The sequence below is a fragment of the Canis aureus genome, chromosome 16 (genome assembly GCF_053574225.1).
Source record: "Canis aureus isolate CA01 chromosome 16, VMU_Caureus_v.1.0, whole genome shotgun sequence".
Lineage (NCBI taxonomy): Eukaryota > Metazoa > Chordata > Mammalia > Carnivora > Canidae > Canis > Canis aureus.
The window spans coordinates 55,723,251-55,736,786 of NC_135626.1; the positions used below are offsets into that span (position 1 = coordinate 55,723,251).

Consider the following 13,536-nt stretch of genomic DNA (forward strand, 5'->3'; position numbering starts at 1 on the left):
TAAATATATCAAATAGAATATAAAATTATATAACCCAACATGAGGGGATATGTGATCCATGTGTTTTAAGATCTGGGTTTTCCTCTTTCATTTCTTAATCGTGGTTCTCTTTGGACACTTGCTGAAAACCTCTGGCAAAACCATATGCTTTGAATTTGGCAATTGCTACTGAGAACAGTCTGAAGACTGTATATACTTGTCTCCATATCTGAAGATAATAAAGTGGAAGAGCCACCCTGGAGAAAGACAAGACTGGGGTGAAGGGAACGGGAGACCTGCAGGGGGAATCCAAACGCCAAAACGCAGGAAAGGATGCTCTGTCTCCCAGGAATCACAGAGATCATCACTTCAAAAAGTACTGTGAGGAAGAGGTCCTCTCGCACTGTCGATGCGGCTTTTTCTTGGAGGTCGGTTGGGCAGATCTACCAAGTCTGACTTATATTCTTCAACCTAATTCTATGTATAATTATCTATCCCTAGGGAATACCCACCTTTGGGTGCCTCTGTGTTAGAATGCTTACTGCAGTCTATTGTGGCTACCAGAGAAACCACAAAAAGCTTATACATCCACAAAATGGCTAAATAAATTATCATATACCCAGGTGATGGAATTTTACGCAGCAGTTAAAGAACGAGGGGCCATATACATTGATAGGGAGAACGGCGGCACGATGCCTACGGCATGAGCCAAAGTTCTATTTTACAAGCTCTGTATTTGCACGTGTGTGTGTATGTGTGTGCATACAAAATTATCTGGGAAACGAACTAGGGGCGGTGGAAGGGGAGGAGGGCGGGGGGTGGGGGTGAATGGGTGACGGGCACTGAGGGGGGCACTTGACGGGATGAGCACTGGGTGTTATGCTGTATGTTGGCAAATTGAACACCAATAAAAAATAAATTTATTATTAAAAAATAAATTAAAAAAAGAATTGAAAAAAAAGAGACTAGGCAAAGTGCATTGGGATGGAGGAAGGGGGTGATGGCACAAGAGGGTACTGAATTATTCTCCCTACACGCACTTGTATCGTTTTATTTGTTCACAACCAGAATGCAGTCCCACACGGCCTGTATAATTTCAATGACAGTAAGAATAGCAACAACAGTATTAATAAAAGGCAAAACCAGAAGAGAGTCATTAGCCTTTTGCTAATCACTGTGATTGTCTCCCTGTTGTCCACCCTCCCTGCTCCCCAGACTCTCCTGGGCGAGGCTCTCTGAGGCTTAGCTTACTCTCAAGGAATGTGAAAGCAAAAGGGATCCGTAAATGCCACTGCAATTTCTAAACTCTTCCCTCAAACTTCCAGTTATGGCATCGGTCAGGGGCTCGGCAGGAAATGATGACACACTCAGATGAGGTCATTGGAGGTGAGTTAGGAGGAAGGTTGTTTTATAGGGTGCAGGCAGGTGTAGAGAAATCACGAGGGGCGGTACCATCCGTAGCAGCTCAGCTGATGCCCAGTGAGCGCACACCTCCCGGGGGGATAGAATGGGGTGGTGAGCACCCCGGCTTCACCGTCCTCCCTCTCTCCCATCTTCCTCCAGAACTCACCGTGGACCAGAGCCGATGTCCGGGAGCCTTTGGATGCAGCTCATGAGGGTTAGTCTCCTGGGGCCCAGAGCGGGGGACGCCGGGTGGAGAGGGACAAACGAGGGAAATCCACACGCACAGTTGTCCACTCAGATGCGGAAGATGTGCACGGTCACCACTGGACTTTGAGCTCCGGCATCACAAGACCGCTTGGACATGCGAGACTCGCTGCCACTAACTGGTGATGTGCCCTTGGGCGCCCTCCTACCCCAGTCCCGCCGAGCGCCCCTCATTTCTTAATCCGTAAGATGAGGGTGTTGAGTGGATCTAATTATTTCCTAGGTGCCTTCCAGCTCTAACTTCCATGACCGTGAGTCTATAGTTTTGCCTGGGCCCTGAGCCCTTTCCATGGCCAGTAAGTACTGGTGACAACTGTCACCTCGTTGGCAGCGGGGAAGCGGCCAGCTCTGGAGGACTGTGGCAGGCCGGGAGTCTGTAGGGATATTTGCACACCCACGGCCTGTCTGCGCTCCAGGACAGTAAGTGGAGCCCACACTAGCGAGCCCACGGGCAGGCTTACGGCTTCACCACGCTCAGACAAGGGGCAGGTGATCGGGTAAAGCTAAAAACAGGTAACAGATTTTCACCCACTCCAGGGCCACTTTTCTCCTCTATGGACTGCTCAACCCCCACCCGCTGAGTCAGAATAAAGATAGTTCAATTCCCGAGGGACGTTGCCAAGAACCCTCGTTCCTCAACCAAAGACTCACGTCTGAGGAATGTGATGCGTGGTACACCTTTTTATTTGGACCCCTCACAACCCAAACAGAAGGGTGGTCTAGTACCCAGGTGACCCCATTGTGGTTTGGCCCTGCCCCTCCCAGGCCTCGGGCTCTGAGCTCTCCTCCCTCAAGCAAGGAGCCATTCTTTTGAAATCCAGGTACTTCTTTACCTCTCTAGAGCGTAAGGGCTCTCAGCAGTGACCTTGAACCAAGAACACACAAAAGCTGAGAAGTCAGCTGACTTCAGAAGGGTACAGGACCCAGCTTCATGCCTCGAAGAAGCTGCAGCGGTGATCACAAATGCTTCCTCCATGACTTAAACAAAAATAAAAAAATAAAAAAACCTCACTCCCACCACCCTTCCTGCAGACTTTTGGCTTCAATAGACGGTGAATTCACTGAAAGGCAAGGATTTTACTGTGCATTTCCTTCTCCACTGTCATAGCTGTACTTCTGTTAGATGGGCACCCGTAACAAGGAGAGATGGGAGGGTGCCCATCAGCTGAAGAGATTGATACTGAACGAGGAAACTTGCCTTTCGAGCAAGAGACTCTCAGCTTATGAAATAAGTCCCCAGCAATGCAGGGCATTGCAAGGGATTGAGTCACACCATGCCAGGGCCTGTGCCAAGATGAGATACTCAGTTACCCGTCTTCCCAGGTATTCGAGCTAATAAAGAAAAGAGAAAGGTCTGAGTAATTCTTTCTCGGCATTTGGTTGATTTTCATTTTCAGGGGTTATCTGGGTGCCCCCGTGAGGTCTCAGCATTCAACGCTCAGGATCACAGAGATGAGAGCTGTCCTTTCTTCTGCGGACGTCCTAGGAGAAAGAGAAGGGAACGGGCCGTATCGGTCACGAATAGACTGGCCCAAGGGCTTCATAAACATCATTGCATCTTTTTTAAAAAAGATTTTATTTATTTATTCATAGACACAGAGAGAGAGAGAGAGAGAGAGAGAGAGAGGCAGAGGGAGAAGCAGGCTCCATGCAGGGAGCCCGACATGAGACTCGATCCCGGGACTCCAGGGTCATGCCCTGGGCCGAAGACAGATGCTCAACCGCTGAGCCACCCGGGCTGCCCCATCATTGCATCTTATCTTCACAATTGTTATGCCCATTTAAAGATGGGGACGTGGAGACATTCCCTGGGAAGGGAAATCGATTTCCCCAGGATCGCCGCTAACTGGCGAGGCCACTATCCAAACCTGAGTCCCTCTCACATTGGAGCCCTGGCCCCATCCACCTCAGCACGCTACCTACATGTGGATTTGGGGGAACGAAATCCGGATCTCACGGCTTTTGAGGGCCCAAGATGGTGTCACGTGGTTTACTTCTGCTCCATGGGCCGTACCATGTTGTCCATTGTCCACGCTGCCCGGCACCAGGGGGTCTGGCCACTGCAAAGGAAAGACTCGCTAATGGGAGGCATGGAGAGCTGCTGAGAGGTGACACCAAATGCTCAGCTCTCCGGGCTGGGCCGGCCTGAACTGAGCAGAATGGGGAGGCGGGGAGCTTCAGGTGAGGCTGGAGAGCAACCGGGCTCTGAGCTGGACAAGCTCCCCAAAGCAGGTAGCTGGCATAATGTTCTAGAAGTCTTAACTGACGCTCGTGCTCCCACTTCTCCATCCAGCGTGGCCTCGCGCTCCTGGGCCTCTCCTGGGCCCGCGGGGGAGGCCCTACTGAGTCGGCTGCATCGGGGCGGGGGGCGGGGGGACAGCACAGCAAAAATCAAAGTAATCCATTCCAGCTTGGGTTTCGAAGGCGGCTTTGGAAATGTATGGCATGGGGATCCCTGGGTGGCTCAGCGGTTTAGCGCCTTCCTTGGGCCCAGGGCGTGATCCTGGAGACCCGGGATCGAGTCCTGCATCGGGCTCCCTGCATGGAGCCTGCTTCTCCCTCTGCCTGTGTCTCTGCCTCTCTCTCTCTCTCTCTTTCTCTCTCTTTCTCTCTCTCTATGTCTATCACGAATAAATAAATAAAATCTTAAAAAAAAAAAAAAAAAGGAAATGTATGGCAAACACCACACATTTGGGAGAACCCAGGATGGGGAAGAGCCAAGAAGCTCACGGATAGAAACTAAGAGAGAGAGTCCCCGTGTTGCGGGGTGGGGTGGGGTGGGGGTGGGGGTTGGACAATCTGGGAACAGGGTCAGGGGTGCTTCCAAGGCTTCTTGAAGCAGTAGCTGGAAGCATGTGGCCCTGGAGGGTCTCTGGTGGGGAACAAGAGGTGACTCAGAGGTGACTGGTGTGGACTGATGGCCAGGGACCTCGTGACTAGCTGATGGAGGTGTCGGAGGAGGCCAGTGTGGACGATGACGCAGACACAGCCTGTTGCCGAGCGCCCCTCATGCCACCATGCTCTGTTAACGCCCCCATGCCCTAAAGTCGATGCCGCCCCATGGAAAACGGGGCAGTGGTGGTGCTGACACGTCCTGGTAAAATGCAGTTGTAAGAGAGTCAAGTTGTAGTCCTTGCATTTCCTTTTTTTTTTTTTTAAGATTTTATTTATTTAATTCATGAGAGACACACACAGAGAGAGAGAGAGAGAGAGAGAGGCAGAGACAGGCAGAGGGAGAAGCAGGTTCCATGCAGGGAGCCCGACGTGGGACTCGATCCCAGGACTCCAGGGTCACGCCCTGAGCTGAAGGCAGACGCTCAACCCCTGAGCCACCCAGGCGCCCCTAGTTCTTGCAGTTGTGACTGTGTAAACAGAGGCTCGCATCTGTTCCCCGAGCCAGGCATCTCTCCAGGACAGACCCCCATGCCCCTCGTCACCCCTCCTCACCCTGAACTGAGTTTCTACCCTCTGCTTCCTACCCCAAGGCCCCAGAGAACCTGCCCCACGGGCACCTCTGCCACCCAGGAAGATTCCTGAGTGTCACACTGCACCACATTCGTGTAGGGTGCTGCACACTGGGACCTGGACTTTGGGCTTGGAGGTGTCCCCCCCTCACCGCCTCCAGCCAAGGACAGCAATGCTGGTGACAAGTCCATCCCAACCCCATCCACGGGCAGAGGAAAATATTGAGGAAGGAGAAAAGCTGAACAAGAAAAGGACAATCTCCACCCCCCACCCCCACCCCGTGCCCCGCAGTCTCGGGAACACCGTATCTCAGGTTTGTTTGGCCACCCAAGGTGCCAGCCCCTGCCAGACCAGATAACCGTTCCGGTTTGACAGGCACCCAGGGCCCCCTGGTATGTGCCTCTGGGCCACCCCATAGTTCTGTTTTCCTTCTCCCCTGGGATCCCTGGGCTGCTGTTCCCTGCCCCTCCTCACCCCTGACTTTCAACGCAGGCTCAGGAGATGTCACCCCGCCCTGCAAGAGGCCACCCTACAAGAGGCAAGCGGCGGGACGCCCCAACATCAGGAAAGTTGTTTTAGGCTTTTCTAGACCTTAGAAGCCTTGCAGGGTGAGAAAGAGCCCGACATACCTCGGAGCGCTAGTTCTCGGCCCACCCCAGACATGCGCATCTGTCTTTCCCCAGTCCCGTGTGAGCACCTGTCGGGCACCAGGCTCTGTTCTGGGGGGTGGGGAGCAGCCACAAAGAAGATCTACGAGGGGATCCCTGGGTGGCTCCGCGGTTGAGCGCCGGCCTTCGGCTCAGGGCCTAATCCTGGGGTCCCGGGATCGAGTCCTGCATCGGGCTCCCTGCATGGAGCCCGCTCCTCCCTCTGCCTGTGTCTCTGCCTCTCTCTCTCTCTGTCTCTCATGAATAAATAAATAAAATATTTTTTAAAAAATAAGGAAAGGTCTACAAGATCCCTGCTCTTGGAGAACGTACATTCTGACCAGGCAGGGAGGGCACGGAGACGCGCCACTCGGATTCCCCTTCAAGAAAGGGCGAGTTGCCTTGGCCGAGGAGCTCGACTGGCTCGCGGCCCCCCTCCCCGGCCACTGGTATCTCCAAGGTCCCCTCCGGCTTCCCAGCTGAGGTCACGCTCTTCTTGGGGAAGCCCCTGGCCCATGCCTAACCAAGGCGGCGGGCCAAGAGCCAAGCCATTTCCACCCACGGGGGATTTCTCCAACGGGGCAGTCTCTGCTCCGGAGGCTCCTCGTGAGACTTTTCAGGTCTTCACATTCTCTGGGCCCCTCCTGACCAAGCCTGCTCTTCCCACCTTTTGCTTTTATGGGTGTTCCTCCCCAGGAAACCCTGACTCCATCTCAGCATCTCCGGAGCACCCTATCCACAAAGCACAGAGACGAACAGCTGCTCCGGAAAGAGGCGAGGGCGATATGATGAGCACAGCTGGTTTGGCCAAAGAGGACAACGTCAGCTAGATGTCAAGTGCCCCCACCTTCTCTGAGCAGGTGACATTGGAGCGGAGTTGGAAGGAGGAGAGGGAGTCAGCGGTGCCCCGAGGACCAGAGAGAGGGTTCCAGGTGGTGCGGAGAGGAAGAAGCGCCTCGGTGGCTGAGAGCGGCGATCGTGGCTGGGGCACAGCAGCCAGGTGACGGGAGAGCCACAGGCCGTGAGCCAGCGAGGCTCGTGGCATCTCAAGCACCACCGAGGGGCCCAGAATTCCCTTCTCTGTAGAACTGGGTGCTGGCCGCCCTGCCCTGGGTGCAGCGTGGTCCCCTGGACAAACCCAAATGTGATGAAACCGTGGAACATGGCAGTAACTTGTCATTGCAACACTACTCGGGGCATGTTACCCAAAGCTGCCCCTGCCATCTGGGCTGCGCCCTGAGTGAGACAGGCCTGGAGCAGTGGCCAACTGTGGCCACTTGGAAAACCATGCTGGAATTCGAGAGGCTGCAAGCCGTGTTGCTATGTCAGTACCTGCTCTAATTTGTTTTCAAAAGTGAATCACTCGCAGACCTCAGGATGTTATTCATAGCCACTCATCCGTTCCCCTCCTCATGAGTGACGGTGACACACTCGCATGTCACTTCTCCCTGGATTAGAGCTGCTTCCCTGGAGGTGGGGTCGCGGGGCAGGATTTTCTGGAACAACGAACAGTGCCTCCCTCCTCCGGGACCCCTGGGTCTTGGCAGAAAGCCTTTCCCTGAAATCGGTGGGAATCTCCAAAGAGAGGTGATTTTGTGCCCCTGGGAACATTTGGCCACGTCTGGGGACATGGCTGGTTCCTACGAGTGAGGGGGAGTGCTAGCGGCATCTGACGGGTCGAGGCCAAACATCCTGCAGAGCGCAGGCCGGCCTCCGCTACCCAGGACGGTGGCCCCCCGGGTCGGTAGTGCCGGGGTCCGGGAGGAAGTCCGCCTGGGAGCAGGGCTTGTCCAGCTGTGCTTCCCAGCCCAGCAGTTCCACCTTTACCGGGGAACGCGTTAGAAAGGGGCGCCTGGGTGGCTCAGCGGTTGAGCATCTGCTTTTGGCCCAGGGCGTGATCCTGGAGACCCGGGATCGAGTCCCGCATCGGGCTCCCTGCATGGAGCCTGCTTCTCCCTCTGCCTGTGTCTCTGCCTCTCTCTCTCTCTCTCTCTCTCTCTGTATCTCATGAACAAATAAATAAAACCTTAAGAAAAAAAAAAAAAGCAAATCCCCAGCCTGGGTCGGTGGGGAGCCCACCCCCAGATTTCCTGAATTTTCTTCCTCAACTATTTCCTTCTATGCAGTGACCCCAGTGGGCACCTGGGAACCACAGGACCATCTCAGGCAGGTGCCTTCGGCGGAGAGCTGGCCGCAGCGGTTGATGAACACAACCAGCGGGCATCCTGCCGTCTAATCCTGCGATTGCAAAGCACCAGGTCTGAACGCTTGCGCTGTCTTTTTACTGTAGTTAAAATACCAAGAAAAGATTTCCTTCAAAGAGAGAGCCTAACCTTTAAGATGGCAGTCTCTCCCGCACTGGCGGTCTTCCAGGCTGGCCGGTAAGGCCAAGTGGGGTGCAGACCCGGCCGGAGGGAGAGGATTGGGCGGGATGACCGCCCCCCGCCCCCCCGCCCAAGGGAGGTCCTTTCCAGGCAAGCTTTCCTATGATAATAATGCAGAATGTGGCAGAGTGCTGCATTTTAATTAATTTTAGTCCCTTTCAAGACCACAGTTATTATTATAAAAACACTGATAATACCAAACACATGTTGAAAGTACACAGCAGGCTGCAACCCTGGAGACCTGGGGACATGCTAAGTCATATGTCATCTGGGGTGGTGAGAAATCGGCGGGCCCCTCCCCTGCACGCTCTGACACCCCACACCCTTCTGGTAGGCCTGCTTTCTTTGTCACCAGCAGGCCCCTTCCCACTGAAGCTCGGCCCTCTCCCCTCCCTCCGCGCAGAAACTGCCAGAAACCAGGAGGGCAGTGAGGTGTCAGGCCTCCAGAAATCCCTGTTTAATTATTTTATTGAGCAAGGTGCGGGGGGGAGGCAAGAAAAGGCGCATTCTCTGATTTTGGAAGAATGCTTCATTATCTGCCTCTGCAGAGCGCGGAACAGCTCCCTGGGCTGTAGGCAGTCCTGAATTATGACGTGAGATGCTCAGGCGCCTGGGCTCTCCCCCTCCTCACAGCAGCCCCTCCCGCCCACCACCACCACCACCACCACCGCCCTCCCACCCTGCAGGTTGAGAGGTGCATGGGTGAGGGCTGAGAAGGCCCAAGAGGTGCAGTGCAGCGCGGTGTTGGCAAAACAGGGCTGGGACCCGGTCCCAAGGCAGCAGCCTCCGTAAGGGCTCCTGCCCTGGAAATATCCCCCAAGAAGAGACAGCCCGGAGGATGGCTGGTTCCCCCAGCGCTCCTGCCCGACCCCAGCGTCGCCTGCATCCGTGGCCTCTGCTCACTGCCAGTTCCCGGGTGCACAAAATCGCCTGGGAAAACATCTCGAGTCCCCAGAGGAGGTTAGGAAGCTCCTTGCAGCTGGAACAGGAGGACAGACACCTGCCTGGGGAGGAGCCCTCTGTCACTGACGAGTGAGTTTGCAAGTCTTCCGTATCCACGGTCTTACTCAACTTCACCTCCTCTTGCAGATGACAGAGCAGTACTGTGAGCCCCATCTTACAGAGGTGAGGTGGTTTTTCCAAGGACACGCAGCAATTATAAGGCAGGGTCATGGGGGCCAAGGGCAGGGGTGGCATGAGGCTCTTGCACACTGATCCATCCCAGAGGTGGATAATCCCCACCCTTGGCTGCTAGCAGCCTTCACACAGACATTCTCTCCAAACCCCAGGGCTCATGTGGCTCCTGGAACAGAGGGGAGGAGGGGGTCCCTGTGTTCCAAATAGTGGCCTCCATCATTCAGGGGCACAGCACTGGGTTCAGGGGTGGCTGATGCTGTCAGATGCTGCTTCCCCTACTGGCGGGGCCTCCCTCCTTCCCCGGAACAGGGGCTCCCCCCACTGAGCTTGAGCATCCAGGCCCTGGTTCCCCACCACCACCCCTCTCCTGCAGGAACCCCTGCAGTCACCTCTCTCCCCTATCCAGGGCACTGAAGGACCAGCCAGGCCTTCACTCCATCACCCATGGAAAAAAATTGAAACCTGTCTCTGCCTAACTTTCTAAAGACCTGAGTGAGGAGTTTCTTGAGGACAGCCCCTGAAAAAACCTTTTGTTTAAAAAAAAACATAAACAAAAACAAAAACAAAACACAGGTAGAGACTATTGAGTGTAGTAGGATTAACACAGTCAACCTTTATTTTTATTTTTTTTTAAGATTTTGTTTATTTAGACACAGAGAGAGACAGGCAGAGACATAGGTAGAGGGAGAAGCAGTCTCCATGCAGGGAGCCCGACGTGGGACTCGATCCCAGAACCCAGGGATCATGACCTACGGGTCCCTGCAGAGAGAGTTTCAAACTGGAGCTCCTTCTGACGACTTGCCCGAGCTAAAGCATCTGTAATTCTGCTTCCTTCTTTTGCTTTAAAAATCTCCAAGTCTGACCTGTGTTTTGAGGCCTTTTATAGGATCACATACTTTGAGAGATCACAGTAGCTACCATTTCAAACAACACACTCAACCTTCTTGACAACCCCAGTGAGATGGCACTGTGTTGTGCCCATTTTATGGATTAAGAAACGGAGGCACAGATTGCTGGAGGCCACATAACTGGCACGTGGGGGGAATAGGATTAGAAAGAATCTGTCATGGGGAGGGAGGGTCACCCACCGGCCATTTCCCAGGAATATTTCCAGGAGGATAAAATCACCTTCTCATGTTTTTAAGCGCCCTGTAGTTGGGAGAACAAGGCAGTATCCAAAGAGATTACGCCGCTACCCACATTGTCAGTACAAAGCCATCACGTCTCCCTTGGGTTTTCTTTCCCACAGCTGTAGTAGCGTAATCAGGGCAACTCGTGCGAGCTGCTGTAACAAAACACTCCCCGGATCTCAGCGGCTTAACCCTGGAAACGTTTATGTTTCATTCTTGTCACAGACCAAACGGGTGTGTTTGAGAGGGAGCCTTCCACGTGGGATTTCAGCGGATTTGGGGCGCCCAGCTCCTTTGATCTTGTTTCATCACACTCTTAGGACCAGTAAGGGAAAGAGCGGGCACAGAAGTAGCATCGTTCCACGGAGTGGTGCCAAAGGACCGCATCGCAGCTCACCATATTCCATATTCTATAATCCAGAAACGAGCTGGCTATAGGCCCAAATTAACTACGGCAGGAGGAGGGTGGCCAGTAAATGTTGACTTCCAGCGTGACCCAGAAGAGAACATGGGGACGGAGAGCATCTAGGGCTCTCTCCCGTATTGGTTAATCCACTTTGATATCTTCAGCTATAACTCCGCTGCGTGCCTCCCAACAGTCACTGTCTCTCTTCACATGTGATGCCCGGGATTAAACATACTCCTCTGGATGTGGCCTGGCCCAGTCCAGGAGACCCTGTAGCATCACCTCTCTGGATCTGGACACCATATGTCCATTAAAGCTGCCTACCAAAGATTTCAGCATTTTTTAGCAATAGTCACACTGTTGGATCATATTAGGCTTGTGGTCAACTAAAACCCCCAGATCTCTTTCATGTGAACTGCTGCCAACGGAGGGCTCTCTAATCTACTTCTTGTGCTTCTGAATTTGAAACCACATGAAATCGAACAGCAGTAGTTGAAAGTCTTCCATCTTGTTGGGTTTGGCTGAGCATTGGGGTCTACGGAGATTATCAGGGATGCTAATGCTTGCATCCATCATCTGGGCTTCGCTTCTAGCCTACGGTCATCTTTAGAATTTCTTGATCTTTGTTCAGGTCACTGATACAAGTTCAGAGGCCAACGGAAGCCTAAAGCACAACTATGTTTGAAACGAGCCTTTGATACTTTATGGGTATGGTTGTTTAACTATCTGGGGATCTGCTGAACGGAACTGTTATCCAGCTCACATTCTACTCTTCTAACCAGATGATAAAGTCAACTGCAACCTCATTCGTCTCGAGCTTGCTTTTGAGAGCATCTAATTTACCCCAATATATCATCCCTATTGAATTCAGTATGCTATAAACTCTAACCAATCCATGGTCATAGTTTCTTATCTGAAGCCACACGGTGTATTATTAACAGAATCCCAGTGGAATTTCGGTCCTGAATCCCACACCATCAAGAATACACTGAGACAACCAAGGCACATGGCCTTGCCACAGAAACCGACCCGATCGAAATGGTGCCACGTAGCCGTTAGTACCTCCTCCGAAATGCCCACATGTTTTCCACCTTACAGCCTCCCATCCATCAGCCCTCCTTTCTGCCCTTCCAATTAGAAAGACAAGAAATGTGCCTGCCAAATATCATGTTGAGTAAACTACCTGGAGTCTTTCAGGTGTGACTCATGTCACGTGCGTGTTCATCATGTGTTTAGGGAAGGCCTCCTGGGGACTCTTATGACACGGCCAGTGAAGGTCCACCTCCACACGGCTCCCAAGGTCAAACTCAGGGAGGAAGGCTGATCTGAATTAATGAAAACCCCCGGGTACCAAAAGCTGCGGAAGACGGATGCTTGTATGACTTCCAACGGCGAAGTACCTCATACCTCACCTGAGAGGGTGTGGCCAAGGAGACGTTCCTTGAGATCTGATAAGAATCCTCCCTAATTAACACACTAATTGTTTCCAAGTAGATGTTTCTAAGGGCTTGAGAAGCTTGTTCCCTCAAGTAGACCCAAACCCTCCCTCTCTCCACCAAATACTATTTCTGTCATTAACTCCCTGGGCTACACTGTTTATCATAGAAAATCTAGAAGCGAACCTAAAACATGGTGAAATTTATTCTGAATTCTTAATGAATGAAATCTGATAATTACAGTGTGTGTGTGTGTGTGTGTGTGTGTAGACACACACACGCAGATTAAAAAATATATATTTTTAGTGAAAGGGAATAAAGGGGAAAGGAGAAAAAAAATGAGTGGGAAATATCAGAAAGGGAGACAGAACATGAGAGACTCCTAACTCTGGGAAACGAACAAGGGGTGGTGGAAAGAGAGGTGGGTGGGGGTGACTGGGTGATGGGCACTGAGGGGGGCACTTGATGGGATGAGCACTGGGTGTTATGCTATATGTTGGCAAATTGAACTCCAATTTAAAAAAGAGAAAAAATAAATAAAAAATCAGGATCTTACTAGAAAATGGGAGGAAATTGTCCAAATTATTCTTTTTCGAACCATATGCCTTTTGTTTATAGGTTTGTTCTTTTTAAAATTTATTTAAGTCATCTCTACGCCCATCTCCATACCCATGCTCACAAGCCTGAGGTCAAGAGTAGAATGCTCTTCTGACTGAGCCAGCCAGCCAGGTGCCCTCCCCCCTCTTTTATTAACATAGGGTTTTTAATGCTGACATATTTAACTGAAGAGCTTTCTATGTAGGAGTCAGACACTGGGCTGTGTGCTTTCACTTATTCTGTTAATCCTCACGACAGGAAAAAATCAGTCCCATTTACAGATGGAGTCAGGGAGGCTGAGACGGATCACGGAGTGAGTAACACTTCATTTCTACAAAGCCAGGAATCAAACTCAGGCCTTCGACTTCAGCAAGACTTTCCTTTTTCTGGGAGATACAGGCACAGGGACTTAAGCCCACAGGCTTTTCATGCGCCCATGACAAAACATTCAGACCCTACAAACAGAGCAAAAAATATTGGCTCCATAATATAGAGGACTACAAAACCTATTTTCACCAAATGTTTAGCTAAGTATCTTTAAAATAACCTTGCTAACTGGCCAATGGTAATTTAACTCAATTCTCAAATAGTTATTAATGAACATAATCAAGTTTAAATCACGAGAATAGACCTTTATTCTGAAATCTCAAAAATAAATAAATAAATAAATAAATAAATAAATAAATA

The 13,536-nt window shown here is 51.8% G+C and overlaps 1 long non-coding RNA gene across 5 annotated transcripts; it reads left to right on the forward strand.

The window, feature by feature from the left end:
• Nucleotides 1–1,411: 1,411 nt before the first annotated feature.
• LOC144286944 (uncharacterized) lies at nucleotides 1,412–7,752 on the forward strand. Of its 5 annotated transcripts, none has more exons than XR_013354903.1 (4): nucleotides 1,412–1,458; nucleotides 1,543–1,597; nucleotides 1,682–2,699; nucleotides 6,456–7,752. It is a non-coding gene; the product is annotated as an uncharacterized LOC144286944 (long non-coding RNA). The 5 variants fall into 5 exon arrangements; XR_013354906.1 differs by having other exon boundaries at nucleotides 1,425–1,458; nucleotides 1,670–2,699; XR_013354905.1 differs by having other exon boundaries at nucleotides 1,456–1,597; nucleotides 1,682–1,769; nucleotides 1,871–2,699.
• The last annotated feature ends 5,784 nt before the right edge of the window (nucleotides 7,753–13,536 follow it).